The sequence below is a fragment of the Staurois parvus genome, unplaced genomic scaffold (assembly GCF_062004578.1).
Source record: "Staurois parvus isolate SC_StPar_1 unplaced genomic scaffold, SC_StPar_1.0 ptg003607l, whole genome shotgun sequence".
NCBI lineage: Eukaryota > Metazoa > Chordata > Amphibia > Anura > Ranidae > Staurois > Staurois parvus.
In genome coordinates, this window is record NW_028321403.1 from 48264 (window position 1) to 68236 (window position 19973).

Genomic DNA, 19973 nt, shown 5'->3' on the forward strand with positions numbered 1-19973 from the left:
GGACACTGAATGGAGGCCAGTGGAGGGATTGGCAGAGAGGGGTGGAGGACACTGAGTGGAGGCCAGTGGAGGGAATGACAGAGGGGGGTGGAGGACACTGAGTGGAGGACAGTGGAGGGATTGGCAGAGGGGGGTGGCAGAAGCAGAGCGGTTGGTGAGGTGGATGAGTCTGGCTGCTGAGTTCAGGATAGACTGAAGCGGGGATAGTCTGTGATGAGGTCGGCCGGTGAGGAGGGAGTTGCAGTAGTCCAGACGTGAGATAATAAGGGAGTGAACGAGTAGTTTAGTGGTGTCTGGGGTGAGGAACGAACGTAGTTTGGAGATGTTGCGGAGGTGGAGCCTGCATGAGTTTGCCAGCGATTGGACATGGGGCTGGAAGGACAGGTCTGAGTCTAGAGTGACACTTAGGACTTTGGCATGTGGGGTGGGACTGATATTGGCCTTGTTGATCATGATGGAGAGGTCAGGGGGGGGGGGCGTGGGCTGGGGGGAATACTAGGAGCTCGGTTTTGGAAAGGTTCAGTTTGAGGAAATGGAGCGACATCCAGGGAGGAGGTGTAGATGGAGAAGAGAAGGGGCCCGAGGACAGAGCCTTGAGGGACCCCAACAGAGAGGGGGAGTGAGGGGGAGGTGGTAGCATTATAGGTAACACTGAAGGAGCGTTGGGATAGGTAGGATGAGAGCCAGGAGAGGGCGGAGTCTCTGAGGCCGAGGGAGTGTAGTTTATATATTTTTGAAATATATTGAATATGGCCACAATTGTAGTATTTGAAATATATGTCAATATAATTGGGAAGAATATTTTTAAAATATATTTAAAATATATTTTTCTTCCATGGGGGTATGAAGGGGGGAAAATTTTCCAGAGGTCAAGAGGTTAACAGGAAACAGCTGACACAATAAATTTGCTCAGTCCGTTCAACCACCAATCCTGTGAATCTGCTACATATGGAAGAAAAATATATTTGAAATATATTTAAAAAATATTCTTCCTAAATATATTGCCATATAATTGAAATGCTACAATTTTGGCCGTATTCAATATATTTCAAAATATATTTCAATAAATAAATAAATATATATATATACTGCATATTGAAATGCATTTTTATTACAAAATATATGAAAAATATTTTTCAAAATACATTTCAAATATACTGTATGTCTTTACAAATACAAATCTACATTTGTGGAATGCATTTATAATTATATGTAAAAATATATGTTAAAATTACTTTTTATATATAACAAAAAAATCTGAAGAATATGTTTTAAAAAAATAAATTTTTGAAATATTTTTTTAAAAATACATTCTTCAGAGTTTTTTTAACATATAAGAAAAGTCATTTTAACAAATATTTTTACATATAATTATAAATGCATTCCACAAATATAGATTTGGATTTTTAAAGACATATAGTATATTTGAAATGTATTTTTAAAAATATATATTTTTTAAATATATTCTTCAGATTTTTTTTAACATATAAAAAAGTAATTTTAACATAGATTTTTTTACATATATTAGTAAATGCATTCCAAAAATGTAGATTTGGATTTTTAAAGACATTCAGTATATTTGAAATGTGTGTGTTTGTATATATCAATATATTTCAATAAATAAATATATATATATATACTGTATGTTGAAATGTGTCTTTATAACAAAATATATGAAAAATATTTTTAAAAATACATTTCAAATATACTGAATGTCTTTAAAAATACAAATCTACATTTTTGGAATGCATTTACAAATATATGTATATATTATATGTTAAAATTACTTTTTTATATGTTAAAAAAAATCTGAATATATTTTTAAAAAAATATTTATACATCTATAAATAAATCAATAAATAAATACATAAATCAATAAATAGATACAAAAACAAATAAATTAATAGATACAAAATAAATAAATCAATAAATAGATACAAAAACCTATAAATAAATTAATAAATAGATACATAAATCAATAAATAGATACAAAAATAAAAAAAAATCAATCAATTAGATGCAAAAAGCAAATAAATAAATAGATACAAAAATAAATCAATAAATCACAGGCAGCTGGGGAAGATTCAGCCTGTCAGATTTTTATCGGTCTCTGTGTCCCCAGTTAGGGGCAGACTGACTACTCATGGGGCCCCCGGGCAATAGGGGATCATGGAGCCCCTGTGTCCTTGCCCACACTCAAAAAAGCTCATGAAAAAGGTACCAGGAGCATCTCATGGGGCCCTCTACTGACCCCGGGCCCTCGGGCAGTGCCTGAGTTTCCAAATGGTCAGTCCGTCCCTGTCCCCAGTAGATATCTCCCCAGTGGGAACACAAACAGTAGTAAAAAAACAGAGGTTCTATCTCCTGCCTGCTCAACTCAACCTGAAACAAAAAAAAAAGTTTTTCCCCCATTTTCAGTAGTAATAAACTCCAGGCAAATTAAACAATAAATAAATAAATAAATATAATTTATATATATATATATATATATATATATAAATTAAATAGATGCATAAATAAGTAGATATAAAAGTAAATAAATAGATACATGAATAAATAAATCAATAAATAGACACAAAACTAAATAAATAAATAGATACGGAAATCAATAAACAGACACAAACATTAATCAGTAAATAGATATAAAAATAACTGCATAGATACTAAAATAAGTCAATAAATCAATAAATAGATAGATAAATCAATAAATAGATATAAAAATAAATCAATAAATAGATACAAAATAAATAAATAGATACAAAAATAAATAAATAAATCAATAGATACAAAAATAAATCAATAAATAGATACAAAAATAAATAAATAATTAAATAGATACAAAAATAAATATATCAATAAATAAATAGATACATACAGACAGACATACACAAATAAATAAATAAAATCTTTACCTTTTGATGGATTCGCAAAAACAAAAATGAAATATGAACACGCAGCTCTTACATGACCTTGAGAACTGGGATCCAATCAGAAGTCAGTGCTCGGTGTGCCTCCTGTGCAGTGGCTGAGCCGTGTATATAGGTGTATACAGGCGTGTGCTGCAATGCTGGACCCCCGGAGTTGCACCGTGGTGGAAGGCGGTTCCGTGGTTGGATGTGGTCTCACCATGTCACCTCTGTTCTCCCTGTTTGGAAGTTTCTTATGTTGCAATGAATTTACACTTTCCTCATTTCCTATCGTTCGGCCTGCCAGCACCTCGATCTCTCATCTGCAGTTGATGTTCTACCAGAGACCATGAGGTCCCATGCTGATGGCTGTGTGAGCCACGTGACCCCCGAGGGGGGGGGGGCATCTTGTCCCACTGTGAATGGTCACATTTTCCCTTCAGAGATTCCTCCTCCATTGTAAAAATCCACTGGGGTACATCCAGAGGCAGGCGTGACCCGGAGGGCCTCCTAAAATATCATGGGCATAAGTCCTTAGAGTGAGGCCACCACTGCCACTGGCCTCCATCCGAGATATGCAAAAAATGTCTACATTTCACAGGCGTGTATCTGAATCTTCTGGATCTACGAGGGGCATCAAAATGTTTAGAGACTCGCTCTGATTCCAATAAATTGCTTTATCCACGTTTACAGACCATCACCTTCAGAATAGTCCCCTTGCCCAGCTATACAGCCCTCCCAGTGTTCCCACCACTTCTGGTATGTGTCCTGGAAGTCTTCTATTTGAGCATCTTCTGCTATCCACGTTGGATCTCCACGATGGTGTCAAAATGGCGACCTTTGATCTGGATCTTCCCGTTTCAGGAAGAGGGCGAAATCTGGTGAGTAGGGTGGGTGAGGGAGTTGTCGAACGGTTTTGACATTTTCGGGGGTGGAGCTCATTGAAGGTCTTCCTGATCTCTCATCATCTTCCAGTGATGTTCCTCCGCTCTTGAAGCGAGCGTGCCACTCAGAACACCTCGAACTTGCTGAATCGTGTCAAAGGTCTCTGTGGCAGAGTTGTCCGGTTTCACGCAGAATTTCACATTGGCTCTTTTTTCTAACTTGCTGTCCATGGAGAAATAGCAGACGTGGTAACGCACGTGGTCAGAAGAGCTCCAGTGGTCAGAATAGAACAGTGTGAGTCCTTCTACACCACGTGGTCAGAAGAGCTCCAGTGGTCAGAATAGAACAGTGTGAGTCCTTCTACACCACGTGGTCAGAAGAGCTCCAGTGGTCAGAATAGAAAAGTATGAGTCCTTCTACGCCACGTGGTCAGAAGAGCTCCAGTGGTCAGAATAGAAAAGTATGAGTCCTTCTACGCCACGTGGTCAGAAGAGCTCCAGTGGTCAGAATAGAACAGTGTGAGTCCTTCTACGCCATGTGGTCAAAAGAGCTCTAGTGGTCAGAATAGAACAGTGTGAGTCCTTCTACACCACGTGGTCAGAAGAGCTCCAGTGGTCAGAATAGAACAGTGTGAGTCCTTCTACACCACGTGGTCAGAAGAGCTCCAGTGGTCAGAATAGTTTTATGCAGGCAGTCTTTAGTGGGTGTGGCCAGCTACGCCCCTCCCACAGCTCTGCTTTTTCTCTCCTTGTGCAGAATGACTGGTCTCCACCCCCTCCTGTAGTTTTCTACAGGCAGTCTGTAGAGGGCAGGGTCAGCTAAGCCCCTCCCACAGCTCTGCTCTCTCTCCTTGTGCAGGGTGACTGGTCTGGTCTCCGCCCCCTCCTGTAGTTTGCTCCAGGCAGACTGTAGTGGGTGGGGCCAGCTAAGCCCCCCCCCACAGCTCTGCTCTCTCACCCCCGGAGGAGCCCGCTGTTTTAGGTCCCTGGGACTGGGAGATACTGCAGCAACATTGGGGGGGTAACTTGAGGACAACTCTTAGAAATCTGAGCTCTGTCCTTGCAGCAGCAAATAATGGGCGGAGCTACACTGGGACTCCACTAATGATGTCCGTGTCTATGTAGCACCCTTCTAGTTAGCCAGGGGGAGCTAGCTAGGTTTTATAGTTAGAGGCTGAATAGCAGCCTGGGATGAGTCAGCCAGGTAACTTCAGGTTAGGGCTGAGGTTCCCTGATACCTCTCCCTGCTCTAGAGGCTTGAGAAGTTTCTAGAAGGCAGTGGGTACTCGGAGGACTCTTACCAATCCCAAGCAGGAGGCTTGGCATGGGGTCAGGACAGCCCTTAAGTACGGGAGAGCTTGACCAGGAAGTGGTTGGTGTCGGGTGGAAGCTGGAGTGAGAAGGCGGGAGCGTGGAGCCTGTGTGGGGCCCAGGGAAGCTGGGAAGGAGGATCTCTTTTCCTCAAGCCTGAGAGAGGACAGCCTGGGAAGCACGGAAGGAGCCAGCCCAGCGTAAGGCCTGGAGGCAGCCACCAACCCAAACGTTTACAGGAGAGGACTGAGAGAGTAATCCTGCACCCTTGGACCAGATAAGGGCAGTCAGGTGGTCAACCCAACCAGCTCCTCATCTGGGGCTGCTTTCCTACAGTGGCAGCTTCTGGGACCCCTTGCCCAGGGATTCCCCCCGGCAGCTGGGCAAAGAGGAAGATTCATCTGGGGTCTGAGGAGGTATTCCAGGAGGGCTGGAGAGCTCTTCAGAGGAGGGACTTTTTTTCTCATAGTTGCTAAAGAGCATGTCCTCACGTTTCTACAGTTCCTTTGGGCATCCCTTGCACCCCTCAATACCCCTTCCAGGATCAATACCCCTTAATAAAACGACAAAAACAAACTCAAGGACTGTTTACCGTCTCCAGTGTGGAAGAAAATGCGTGTCGCCTGGCTGTCCGGGACTATAGGGGGACTCAAAAACTCAGCGACTCTGATGGAAGCAGCACCCAGTCTCAGGGATCTCCGGTCTGTACTCACTAATGTCCTAACTGGATGCTTCCTCCTCTTCCAAACACTCCTCCTGCGAAGACTTAGGGCCGGGTCCCCGAAAAAGTAGTCTCTCCATCAGCTCCAGCAATGTTCAGGAACATCGCCCCCTCCCCCCAGCTATCATAACTGGGACCTCAATGAGCAGTAGAAACCACAGTTAGACTGCTCAGAAGGACAGTAGTCCTTCAGGATGGGACTTCTCCTGGAAAAGAACCCCTCCAAGCCTCAGAGTATTTAAGCTCCCTCCCAGCCACCATCTGGGCATCCTTCCCCAGGGATTGGCCAGGACTGCATAAATATTCAGCTGCTGATTTGACTTTCCCCGCCCACTGTCTTCTAGACCACGTGGGGGAGATTTACTAAAACTGGAGCACTCAGAATGTGGTGCAGCCGTGCCTGGGAGCCAATCAGCTTCTACCTTCACCTTGTCCAATTAAACTGATAATGAAACCCGGAAGCTGATTGGTTTCTAAGGAGAGCTGCACCAGACTTTGCACCCTCCATGTGTCAGACACAAGGCCAAATCCAGCCCACCAGGCCATGTCACGTGGTCCTCACCCCTCTCCTGCAGCTGTGGCAACCCCTCGTCTCTGGGCCCCACGTTGTCTCAGCAGCAGAGAGGAGGACAGAACTCCTCCACCAGATCCTGTGCTTCTCTGCAGCCACGCAGAGTCTCATCTCTGCCCCCCCCCGTCTCAGCAGTCAACAGCAGAATGGAGGACAGAACTCCTCTCACGGGTCTCCATCAATGTCATTCATCGTACAATAGGGACCGTGCTGGAACCAGTCCTGTCCTGTTCTCATAGCTCTGCTCTCCACAGGTTCCCTCCAGGCTTTGGGTATTGTTGGCTTCTGCCCGCTGCTGGGGGGCGCTGGGGGGTGCTGGGGGGTGCTGGGGGGTGCTGGGGGCTACTGGGGGGAGTCCGCGGTGATTGTCCGAGAAGATTCAATAGCCGGAATTATGAATATTTGTATCTCCTCAGCCAATCACCAGGAGGTCTGTTACCAATGATGCATGCTGGGGAATGGTATAAATATCTGGGAGTGGCAGCTCTCTCTTGTCTTCCAGGATTTGACTTTGAAGGACACGTGTGCTGCTGTTCTTCACCTCCCTGCCTGGAGGGGGACACGTGTGCTGCTGTTCTTCACCTCCCTGCCTGGAGGGGGACACGTGTGCTGCTGTTCTTCACCTCCCTGCCTGGAGGGGGACACGTGTGCTGCTGTTCTTCACCTCCCTGCCTGGAGGGGGACACGTGTGCTGCTGTTCTTCACCTCCCTGCCTGGAGGGGGACACGTGTGCCTGAAAAAGGGAGGTCCAGTTCTGGGGTCTGAAGCGTGCACTACCTGACCAGAAGAGTGAAGCTGAATTCTGGGTTGAAGAACCCGGGAGGAACTTTGTACTAGGTGATCCCCCACTGAGCACCAGTGTCCCCCCCCACTGAGCACCAGTGTCCCCCCCACTGAGCACCAGTGTCCCCCCCCACTGAGCACCAGTGTCCCCTTCTCTCCCCACTGAGCACCAGTGTCCCCCCCCCACTGAGCACCAGTGTCCCCCATCTCTCCCCACTGAGCACCAGTGTCCCCTTCTCTCCCCAATGAGCACCAGTGTCCCCCCCCCCACTGAGCACCAGTGCCCCATTCTCTCCCCACTGAGCACCAGTGTCCCCCCCCCCCCACTGAGCACCAGTGCCCCCTTCTCTCCCCACTGAGCACCAGTGCCCCCCCCCACTGAGCACCAGTGTCCCCCTTCTCTCTCCACTGAGCACCAGTGTCCCCCCCCACTGAGCACCACTGTCCCCCTTCTCTCCCCACTGAGCACCAGTGTCCCCTTCTCTCCCCAATGAGCACCAGTGCCCCCCCCCCCACTGAGCACCAGTGCCCCCTTCTCTCCTCGCTGAGCACCAGTGTCCCCCCCCCCCCACTGATCACCAGTGTCCCCCTTCTCTACCCACTGAGCACCAGTGTCCCCTTCTCTCCCCAATGAGCACCAGTGTCCCCCCCCCACTGAGCACCAGTGCCCCCTTCTCTCCCCGGTGAGCACCAGTGTCCCCCCCCCACTGAGCACCAGTGTCCCCCTTCTCTCCCAACTGATCACCAGTGTCCCCCTTCTCTCCCTACTGAGCACCAGTGCCCCCCTTGTACCCCCACTGAGCACCAGTGTCCCCCCCCCCCCACTGAGCACCAGTGTCCCTCTTCTCTCCCCACTGAGCACCAGTGTCCCCCCCCCACTGAGCACCAGTGTCCCCCTTCTCTCCCCACTGAGCACCAGTGCCCCCCTTGTACCCCCACTGAGCACCAGTGCCCCCTTCTCTCCCCACTGAGCACCAGTGTCCCCCCCCCACTGAGCACCAGTGTCCCCCTTCTCTCCCCACTGAGCACCAGTGCCCCCCCCCCACTGAGCACCAGTGTCCCCCTTCTCTCCCTACTGAACACCAGTGTCCCCCCCCCACTGAGCACCAGTGTCCCTCTTCTCTCCCCACTGAGCACCAGTGTCCCCTTCTCTCCCTACTGAGCACCAGTGTCCCCCCCCACTGAGCACCAGTGTCCCCCTTCTCTCCCTACTGAGCACCAGTGCCCCCCCCCCACTGAGCACCAGTGTTCCCCTTCTCTCCCTACTGAACACCAGTGTCCCCCCCCCCCACTGAGCACCAGTGTCCCTCTTCTCTCCCCACTGAGCACCAGTGTCCCCTTCTCTCCCCACTGAGCACCAGTGTCCCCCTTCTCTCCCTACTGAGCACCAGTGTCCCCCCCCCACTGAGCACCAGTGCCCCCCTTCTCTCTCCACTGAGCACCAGTGCCCCCCCCCCCCACTGAGCATCAGTGTCCCCCTTCTCTCCCTACTGAGCACCAGTGTCCCCCCCCCACTGAGCACCAGTGCCCCCTTCTCTCCCCCACTGAGCACCAGTGTCCCCCCCCCCTACTGAGCACCGGTGTCCCCTTCTCTCCCCCACTGAGCACCAGTGTCCCCCCCCCCTACTGGGCACCAGTGTCCCCCCCCCTACTGGGCACCAGTGTCCCCCCCCCCTACTGAGCACCGGTGCCCCCTTCTCTCCCCCACTGAGCACCAGTGTCCCCCCCCCCTACTGGGCACCAGTGTCCCCCTTGTAGATTTGTATTTTTAAAGACATACAGTATATTTGAAAATGCATTTTTTAAATTTTTTTTTCATATATTTTGTAATAAAAATGCATTTCAACATGCAGTATATATATATATTTTGAAATATATTGAATTTGGCCAAAATTGTAGTATTTCAAATAAATGTCGAAATATTGGGAAGAATATTTTTAAAATACATTTTAAATTTTTTTCATGTGGGATATAAGAAGGAAATCTGTAAAGAGTCTATCTAGAATCTACAAGCAGCCCAAAGAAAGTGAAATCCAGCAATTTCAGGAGGAAATAAAAATGCGTGACGTCCCGCCAAGAGACAATTGGAGTCACGGCAGGTCGCTGGGGGCGGAGCTTGTACCCTACGGGAGAATTTGCACCATCATAGGTTTGGTAATGGAGCCAGGAAGGATGTAGTTGGTTGTGCAAAGGTGTTGGACAATCCGCTTGTATTTCTAAAATAAATTTCTAAAAGAAAATTTCAAAAATAAATTTTCCAAAGGCGTATATTTAAAAAAATATATTTTTTAATATATTTTCCAGATATTTTTGAACATCTAAAAAAATGCATTTTTAAATATACTTGTAAATACATTCAAAACATTTAATTTAAATGTATTTTCCAAAGGCATTTAAAAATATATTTTTCATTCATTCGATTCAAAATTCCAATTTCGGAAGGCAGTTATATTTTTTTCTATTTTATTCTATTCTATTTTTTTTATACTATTCTATTTTATTCTATTCTATTCCTTGATTCTCTTTTCTGTTCTAATATTTTCTATTCTATTTCTTCATGTTCTATTCTAATCTTTTCTATTCTATTCTAATTCATTCTATTCCGTTCCTTTATTTTGTGTTCTATTTTGCTCTGTTTTACTCTATTCTTTTCTATTCTATTCTTTGATTTTCTATTCTAATCTTTTCTATTATTTTACATTCTATTCTAATGGATTCTGTTCAAATTCACTCTATTCAAAATTCTAATTTTGGAAGGCAGTTATATTTTTTCTATTTTATTCTATTCTATTCTATTCCATTCTATTCTATTCCTTGATTCTCAATTCTATTCTAATCTTTTCTATTCTATTCTAATTGATTCTATTCTGTTCCTTTATTTTCTGTTCTATTTTTCTCTATTCTTTTGTATTCTAGTCTTTGATTTTTTTATTCTAATATTTGCTATTCTAATGGCTTCTGTTCTTTTCTATTCCTTTATTTTTCTATTCTATTGTGTTCTATTTTACTGTTCTATTCTTTTCTATTCTATTCTTTTATTTTCTATTTCTTTATTTTCTGCTCTATTTTATTCTATCCTTGTTTTCAAATTCGAATTGTTTTTCGAATTGGTTTTCGAATCGATTCGAATTTCAGCCAAATTTCTTTTCGGTATTTCATATCCGTTTGAATTTATTGCTATTGTAATTCGGTTACATCCCAATCTCCGAATAACGTAAAATTCATCCGAATTTGGATTCGGAATGAAACAGACTGCACGTGTCTAGTACAGGGGGCCACCGTGACCCCGGGGAGCCGGGCAAAGAGAAAGCCCAGCACTAGCTGTGCCCTTCCCAATGGTCCGGGTCCATTGAAACGCCATACAGACATGTAGAAGCCCGGCAACGTTTGGGAATGGAACGATCGTCAGAATGAATAGAACCTGATATGAGCGACCAACAACTCTACAAGAGTCTCAGCCAATCAGACGACTTTTCTCCAAGGGGGAGGGGATGGGGAAGGGCAAGTTCTTCTTTTCTAGTAAATTATATCCGAGGAGCTGCACCCTCCCCTGAGATACTTTCGGAACCAGCCAGGACAACCAACCAGGACAACCAGCCAGCACAACCAGCCAGCACAACCAACCAGGACAACCAGCCAGGACAACCAGCCAGGACAACCAGCCAGCACAACCAGCCAGGACAACCAGCCAGGACAACCAGCCAGGACAACCAGCCAAGGAGTTCTTACCATAGTTACCAAGTCATGGCACGCTCTTCGACTCCAACCACCTCCAACCACCTCCATCCACCTCCAATCACCTCCAACCACCTCCATCCACCTCCAACCACCTCCATCCACCTCCTACCACCTCCAACCACCTCCAATCACCTCCAACCACCTCCATCCACCTCCAACCACCTCCAACCACCTCCATCCACCTCCAATCACCTCCAACCACCTCCATCCACCTCCAACCACCTCCATCCACCTCCTACCACCTCCAACCACCTCCAATCACCTCCAACCACCTCCATCCACCTCCAATCACCTCCATCCACCTCCAACCACCTCCATCCACCCACCCACCTCCAATCACTTCCATCCACCTCCAACCACCTCCTACCACCTCCAACCACCTCCATCCACCCCCAATCACCTCCAACCACCTCCAACCACCTCCATCTACCTCCAACCACCTCCAATCACCATGAGTGAACTGTGGACAGGAATAGGTCAGGGCTAGCAGCGGACATGGATGTCCAGGATACAGACCACACATCAGGGCAGGCAGGGTAGGGCAATGTGGTGGTCATCATGTCCTACATGTTTCCCTCCTAGTTAGTCGCCAAGCAAGGGTCACATGAGAGTCCTACCTTGGGGTGGGTTCTTCTGGGCAATGCTAGGCACCTGTAACTGGATCACTTTACTACACTTCGGGTACCTTTGCTCTTGTGCCATTTTCTTCAGTGCCCTGGGACAAGGCTGAGGCTGCCATGGGGGTAATACTCGACCTTAAGGTGGACCTTCTGTTTTTAGAGATGGACAGTCAACTCTCGGGTCCCCGTGACAATGTACACCTTCTCAGTAGTTGGTATCTAGAAAGGACATGCTGAGATTTGTCCGCATCCACCTATCCAGCGTATCACTGCTACAGTAATGGTATGGGGTCCCGCTGTGCACATAGCGCAGACTCCATGCGTGAACTCTTCTGTACCTGGGCATAGGCTGAGGACCTCTGCGGCCTGAATCTGCTCCCATTGCTATAGGAGGTGGACCACGCATGGAGAGAGCACCAACAGCAGCTCCCTACTGCAAGAGGCTACCCAACCTCAGGCACTCGCTTAGCACCATAGCGCGGACTCCGGACCAGGCGTGAACTCTTCTGTACCTGGGCATAGGCTGAGGACCTCTGCGGTGTTAATCTGCTATGGGGAAAACTGCAGAAAAAGTCACTCAAGAATCACTTTAGAAACCTCGCCACAGCAAATCGCACGTGCGAAGACGCCGACATTCACATTCATTAGATGCGATTTCAACTCCCAAATCGCACCGGGTGTGACCGCACTTCCAGTTTTGGGTTCAACGCCGCTGTAAAAAAAATGTCAATGGCATCCGTTTGAGACTCTCGGCGGGCGCATTTGACCTGCAGCTGACCTCCCTCTGACCCGCCTCCAGCGGGTTTTGCTTCTCTGTTGACCCGTACGGGAATGTAAAACCCATTTGAAGAAAATAAACGCCGGTCTTAGCCGGTCGGAACTCAGAATTCATATTTTTTTCAGAATAGAGGTGCCGGGATTTATTTATTTTAATCATTTTTTATTTCATAATAATTATTTGCAACATAAAACAAAACAAAAAAAAAACAAAAAAAGGATATAAAACATCAGTTTATTTCTAATAGAGTTTACCAGAATCCACTCCAGGCAGAGCGACCCCAGATGGAGCGCAAGCGGCCGTCTGAAAAATCCAAAATCGTAACAATGTAACAAAAAAGTGTAAAAAAAATGATGAGTGGTAAGGAGGGGGGACTATAGTATATAGGGGACTATATGGAGATACGAGGGGAGGGGTATATAGGGGACTATAGGCAGGGGGTGATGGGGGAGGGGATACGAGGGGAGGGGTATATAGGGGACTATAGGCAGGGGGTGATGGGGGAGGGGATATGAGGGGAGAGGTATATAGGGGACTATAGGCAGGGGGTGATGGGGGAGGGGATATGGGGGGAGAGGTATATAGGGGACTATAGGCAGGGGGTGATGGGGGAGGGGATATGAGGGAAGAGGTAAATAGGGGACTATAGGCAGGGGGTGATGGGGGAGGGGATATGAGGGTAGAGGTATATAGGGGACTATATGGAGATACGAGGGGAGGGGTATATAGGGGACTATAGGCAGGGGGTGATGGGGGAGGGGATATGAGGGATGAGGTATAGAGGGGACTATAGGCAGGGGGTGATGGGGGAGGGGATATGAGGGATGAGGTATAGAGGGGACTATAGGCAGGGGGTGATGGGGGAGGGGATATGAGGGATGAGGTATAGAGGGGGACATATTTAAAGGGAAATCAAGATGAGGAATTATAGAGCGTAGTAGGCTATACTGTATGTAGGGGGATAATATACTCGGCTCAAGAAATTTAAAGACTTTGACAACCCATCAGATCTCAATGGGGAGGAATCTCCTGCTGGATCTCTATACTGACATGGACGGGGGATGGGTGAGGAACGTAAGGACGCCCCATCATTGGATGGAAATGATCGACCTACAAGACCCACTGCACCAGGAGGAACCCAGGACCCACTGCACCAGGAGGAACCCAGGACCCACTGCACCAGGAGGAACCCAGGACCCCTGCACCATTGTAGGATGTGACAATGGATCCAAGGATTTCATCCCCATACCTAATAGCAGTCACGGTGCCATTGTCTAGCCTGTAGAGGTCTATGTGTCCCTCCATGGAGATGCCCCCCCAGACCATCACTGACCCACCACCAGAACAGTCATGCTGAACCATGTTACAGGCAGCAGAACGTTCTCCACGGCTTCTCCAGACCCTGTCACGTCTGTCACATGTGCTCAGGGGGAACCTGCTCTCATCTGTGAAAAGCACAGGGTGCCAGTGGTGGACCTGCCAATTCTGGGGTTCAATGGCAAATGCCAATCCAGCTCTATGATGCTGGGCAGTGAGCACAGGGCCCACTAGAGGATGTTGGGCCCTCAGGCCACCCTCATGAAGTCTGTTTCTGATTGTTTGGTCAGAGACATTCACACCAGTGGCCTGCTGGAGGTCATTTTGTAGGGCTCTGGCAGGGCTCCTCCTGTTCCTCCTTGCACCAAGGAGCAGATACTGGTCCTGCTGATGGGTTAAGGACCTTCTACGGCCCTGTCCAGCCCTCCTAGAGGAACTGTCTGTCTCCTGGAATCTCCTCCATGCTCTTGTCTCCTGGAATCTCCTCCACGCTCTTGTCTCCTGGAATCTCCTCCGTGCTCTTGTCTCCTGGAATCTCCTCCGTGCTCTTGTCTCCTGGAACCTCCTCCATGCTCTTGTCTCCTGGAATCTCCTCCATGCTCTCGTCTCCTGGAATCTCCTCCGTGCTCTTGTCTCCTGGAATCTCCTGCTCTTGAGACTGTGCTGGAAACACAGCAAACCTTCTGGCAATGGCACGTACTGACCAAAAGTGGTCCAAGGAAGGAGAACCAGCCTACTGGTGACAGGGTCATGGGGGGCTAAGGCTCATTGATGGAGGGAGGGAAGGCTCATTGATGGAGGGAGGGAAGGCTCATTGATGGAGGGAGGGAAGGCACATTGATGGAAGGAGGGAAGGCTCATTGATGGAGGGAGGGAAGGCTCATTGATGGAGGGAGGGAAGGCTCATTGATGGAAGGAGGGAAGGCTCATTGATGGAAGGAGGGAAGGCACATTGATGGAGGGAGGGAAGGCTCATTGATGGAGGGAGGGAAGGCACATTGATGGAGGGAGGGAAGGCACATTGATGGAGAGAGGGAAGGCTCATTGATGGAGGGAGGGAAGGCTCATTGATGGAGGGAGGGAAGGCACATTGATGGAGGGAGGGAAGGCTCATTGATGGAGGGAGGGAAGGCTCATTGATGGAAGGAGGGAAGGCACATTGATGGAGGGAGGGAAGGCACATTGATGGAGGGAGGGAAGGCTCATTGATGGAGGGAGGGAAGGCACATTGATGGAGGGAGGAAAGGCTCATTGATGGAGGGAGGGAAGGCTCATTGATGGAGGTGGGGAAGGAAGGCTCATTTATGGAGGTGGGGAGGGAAGGTTCATTGATGGAGGTGGGGAAGGAAGGCTCATTTATGGAGGTGGGGAGGGAAGGTTCATTGATGGAGGTGGGAAGGGAAGGCTCATTGATAGAAGTGGGGGGGAAGGCTCATTGATGGAGGGAGGGAAGGCTCATTGATGGAGGGAGAGAAGGCTCATTGATGGAGGGAGGGAAGGCTCATTGATGGAGGGAGGGAAGGCTCATTGATGGAAGGAGGGAAGGCACATTGATGGAGGGAGAGAAGGCACATTGATGGAGGGAGGGAAGGCTCATTGATGGAGGGAGAGAAGGCACATTGATGGAGGGAGGGAAGGCTCATTGATGGAGGGAGGGAAGGCTCATTGATGGAGGGAGGGAAGGCTCATTGATGGAGGGAGGGAAGGCACATTGATGGAGGGAGGGAAGGCTCATTGATGGAGGGAGGGAAGGCTCATTGATGGAGGGAGGGAAGGCACATTGATGGAGGGAGGGAAGGCACATTGATGGAGGGAGGGAAGGCTCATTGATGGAGGGAGGGAAGGCACATTGATGGAGGGAGGAAAGGCTCATTGATGGAGGGAGGGAAGGCACATTGATGGAGGGAGGAAAGGCTCATTGATGGAGGGAGGGAAGGTTCATTGATGGAGGTGGGAAGAGAAGGCTCATTGATAGAAGTGGGGGGAAGGCTCGCTGAAGGAGGTGGGGAGGGAAGGTTCATTGATGGAGGAGAAGAGGGAAGGCTCATTGATGGAGGAGAGGAGGGAAGGCTCATTGATGGAGGTGGGGAGAGAAGGTTCATTGATGGAGGTGGGGGCTCATTGATGGAGGTGAGGAGGGAAGGTTCATTGAGGGATATCCAGTATACAGGGATAAGGTATATAGGGAGGAGATATATACAGGGAGAAGATGGAGGGATGTGTCATGGTGGAAGGGTGAAGCCATGTTCCAGGTTCTCGGGGGGGTTCAGCCTCTGCATTTGGCAGCAGAATGTCGGGAAGTGATTCACAGTCCAGGAATATGAAGAAGATGCTGGAGGGGTACATATCCACCGACTCATCATATCGGGGGGGGGGGTTGTCCTTCAAGATCCAGACTGTGAAATGAGGTTGTTTCTGTCACATCGCTGAGGAGACACAAAAGAGAAAAATTATTGTTCACACAGGCAGCGATTATCAGACAAATGTGGGGCTAGGGGGTGGGGCTAGAGGGGTGGGGGCGGGGCTAGGAAACGGGGCTATGACATGGGGGGCAGGAGGGCACGTGCCCTGGACACAATGTTATTATATGGGTGAGGGGTGCTGGTACACCAGCACAGGGGGGGGTCCCCTATTTCCTTCCAGTGACACCACTAACGCAGGGACATTTTTCCTTCCAGTGACACCACTAACACAGGGACATTTTCCTTCCAGTGACACCACTAACACAGGGACATTTTCCTTCCAGTGACACCACTAACACAGGGACATTTTCCTTCCAGTGACACCACTAACACAGTGACATTTTCCTTCCAGTGACACCACTAACCCAAGGACATTTTTCCTTCCAGTGACACCACTAACACAGGGACATTTTCCTTCCAGTGACACCACTAACACAGGGACATTTTCCTTCCAGTGACACCACTAACACAGGGGCATTTTCCTTCCAGTGACACCCCTAACACAGGGGCATTTTTCCTTCCAGTGACACCACTAACACAGGGGCATTTTCCTTCGAGTGACACCACTAACACAGGGGCATTTTTCCTTCCAGTGACACCACTAACACAGGGGCATTTTTCCTTCCAGTGACACCACTAACACAGGGGCATTTTTCCTTCCAGTGACACCACTAACACAGGGACATTTTCCTTCTAGTGACACCACTAACACAGGGACATTTTCCTTCCAGTGACACCACCAATGAAGGGACATTTTTCCTTCCAGTGGCACCACCAACACAGAGATCTTTTTATGTTGCCTCTGACACCACCAATGCAGGGGAATTTTTTTCCTTCTAGCAACATCACTGACAAAGGAACATTTTTTTTAACTTCCAGTGACACCACTGGCACATGGGTATTTTTTTTTCCTTCTATTGACACTACCAAGGCAGGGACATTTTTTTCACACTACTTGGGGCCCCTGTTAGCCCCGTAATTGTATATTAAACTGTTCCGTTCTCTGTGGTGTGCCACCACTATCTTAGCGTAAGCCACTACCATTTTGGGGCTGCCCCACTGATGTTAGCCCCGCCCACTACTTCCCCTTGGGGGAGGGGGTGCAGTTTGGAATCTTCACCCTGGCTTCCAGTATCCCACATTGGGAGGGACCTCCTGGCCAAGCTGGGGATCAGAAAGTGTAGCTGAGGGCTTGGCCTTCACTGGGCGCACCAGCAGGGAATGCCTCACCACATGGACAGCATGTCACCCATCTGCTACTCTCTCTAGATCTCCTGAGGAACTCAACATTGTCTAATGGGAAGGTAGCCAGATCTGGTCACCTTCACCCCTGGTTATCTGGTCCCTGCTGCTTCATAGGTGGCCAGCTGGACCTCTCTGTAGTCCATGGGCTCCTCATCACTCTATCCTTGCCTCTCCACTTGGACAGCATGTCACCCATCTGCTGCTCCCTCTAGAGCTCCTGAGGAGGAACTCAACATTCTCTAATGGGAAGGTAGCCAGATTTGGTCACCTTCACCCCTGGTTATCTGGTCCCTGCTGCTTCATAGGTGGCCCTGACTCTGAACCTCTCTGTAGTCCATGGGCTCCTCATCGCATTATCCTTGCTTCAACACTTGGACAACATGTCACCCATCTGCTACTCTCTCTAGATCTCTCAAGTAGGAACTCAACATTTTCTAATGGGAAAGTAGCCGGATCTGGTCACCTTCACACCTGGTTGTCTGGTCCCTGCTGCTTCATAGGTGGCCTGAACCATCTCTCTATTCTGGACCTCTCTGTAGTGCATGAGCTCTTCATCGCTCTTTCCTTGCCTCACCACTTGGACAACATGTCCACCGTGAGGAACACAGTATCAATACAGTAAAGGACACATTAGTAAGCTTACGACACGTGACAGCATCTGACAGAGGTGGCTGGTAGGCGGTGTGGTGGAAAGGCCAGTTATACTGTAGGTTGGGGTGATTGTCGTTTGTTCGTAAGGCTGGTCTACAGCCTAGACACATGTCTGTTTCCAGGATTCCATTGCTGCCCAACTCCCCCCCCCCCCCACACATGTAGCTCCCAGCACCATCGAGAAGCCATGACTGGAAACCAGTATACCGAAAGTTGGGAAGGGTTCGATGGCCTCACGGATATTGTTTTTTGTAGGCTCCTCCAAGAATTTTAACCGGTTGAGATCCATCCATCTCCCAGCTGGTTTCATTCATGAAAGTGCCTGTGGAGGGAACTGTTTCAGAAGGTCTGTGCTGCCACAGGGCGGCCAATTAGAATCTCAGATCAGGAGCACAGGAAGAGGAAAGCCCATCACTGAAACCAGACGTTGGCATCTCCACTGCTTCCGTTGTCAATTTGAAGGAATGACTCCAGGGTTCCTGCAGCTGCAGAGGTCAGTGAGGGCTTCTTTTGTAGCCTATTTACTGCTTGTTTGGAATATTCTGGAAGGGCTGAATGTCTATTGGTGAGGGGGCGGGACAATTCGGTTGGTTTCAGGCTGCTTGGTAAGTCGAGCTGGAATCTTTTCTTTGTCATTGTTTGCCCTTCCACGTGCTCAAGGATTCCATTACTGCCCAACTTCCTCTCCCCCGTGTAGCTCCCAACAGCATCTAGAAGCCATGACTGGAAACCAGTATACCGAAAGCTGGGAAGGGTTAGTCATTGTTTGACATGCGTTGTACCCTTCCACGTGCACCTTGCTGCAAAGGCCAGTTATAGGTCGGGTTGGTTGTCGTTTGTTCGTAAGGCTGGTCTACAGCCTAGACACATGTCTATTTTCAGGATTCCATTGCTGCCCAACTTCCCCTCCCCCCCCCATGTAGCTCCCAGCACCATCTAGAAGCCATGACTGGAAACCAGTATACCGAAAGCTGGGAAGGGTTTGATGGCCTCACGGATATTGTTTTGTAGGCTCCTCCAAGAATTTTAACCGGTTGAGATACATCTGTCTCCCAGCTGGTTTCATTCATGAAAGTGACTGTGGTGGGAACTGTTCCAGAAGGTCTGTGCTGCCACAGGGCGGCCAATTAGAATCTCAGATCAGGAGCACAGGAAGAGGAAAGCCCGTCACTGAAACCAGAGGTTGGCATCTCCACTGCTTCCGTTGTCAATTTGCAGGAATTACTCCAGAGTTCCTGAAGCTAAAGAGGTCAGTGAGGGCTTCTTTTGTAGCCTATTTACTGCTTGTTTGGAATATTCTGGAAGGGCTGAATGTCTATTGGTGAGGGGACGGGACAATTTGGTTGGTTTCAGGCTGGTTGGTAAGTTGAGCTGGAATCTTTTCTTTGTCATTGTTTGCCCTTCCACGTGCTCAAGGATTCCATTACTGCCCAACTTCCTCTCCCCCGTGTAGCTCCCAGCAGCATCTAGAAGCCATGACTGGAAACCAGTATACCAAAAGCTGGGAAGGGTTAGTCGTTGTTTGACATGTGTTGCACCCTTCCACGTGCACCTTGCTGCAAAGGCCAGTTCTAGGTTGGAGTGGGTGTCGTTAGACATGTGGCTAGGCTGGAGACCAGCCTTACGAACAAACGACAACCAACCCGACCTATAACTGGCCTTTGCAGCAAGGTGCACGTGGAAGGCGCAACACATGTCAAGCAACGACTAGCCCTTCACAGCTTTCGGTATACTGGTTTCCAGTCATGGCTTCTAGATGGTGCTGGGAGCTACATGGGGGGGAGAGGAAGTTGAGCAGTAATGGGAACCTTAAAATAGACATGTGGCTAGGCTGTAGACCAGCCTTACAAACAATTTCCAGGATTCCATTACTGCTCAACTTCCTCTCCCCCCCGTGTAGCTCCCAGCACCATCTAGAACCCATGACTGGAAACCAGTATACCGAAAGCTGGGAAGGGTTTGATGTCCTCACGGACATTGTTTTGT

At 48.5% G+C, this 19973-nt stretch overlaps 1 protein-coding gene across 1 annotated transcript in view; it reads right to left on the bottom strand.

Annotated features, from left to right (window-relative positions):
• Positions 1-12453: 12453 nt before the first annotated feature.
• Positions 12454-19973, bottom strand: part of LOC149427622 (uncharacterized) — a 68987-nt gene continuing 61467 nt past the window's right edge. Inside the window, exon 10 of the mRNA XM_089667846.1 lies at positions 12454-16055. The gene's annotated coding sequence lies outside the window, so the exon portion shown is untranslated. The remainder of the gene's footprint in view (positions 16056-19973) is intronic.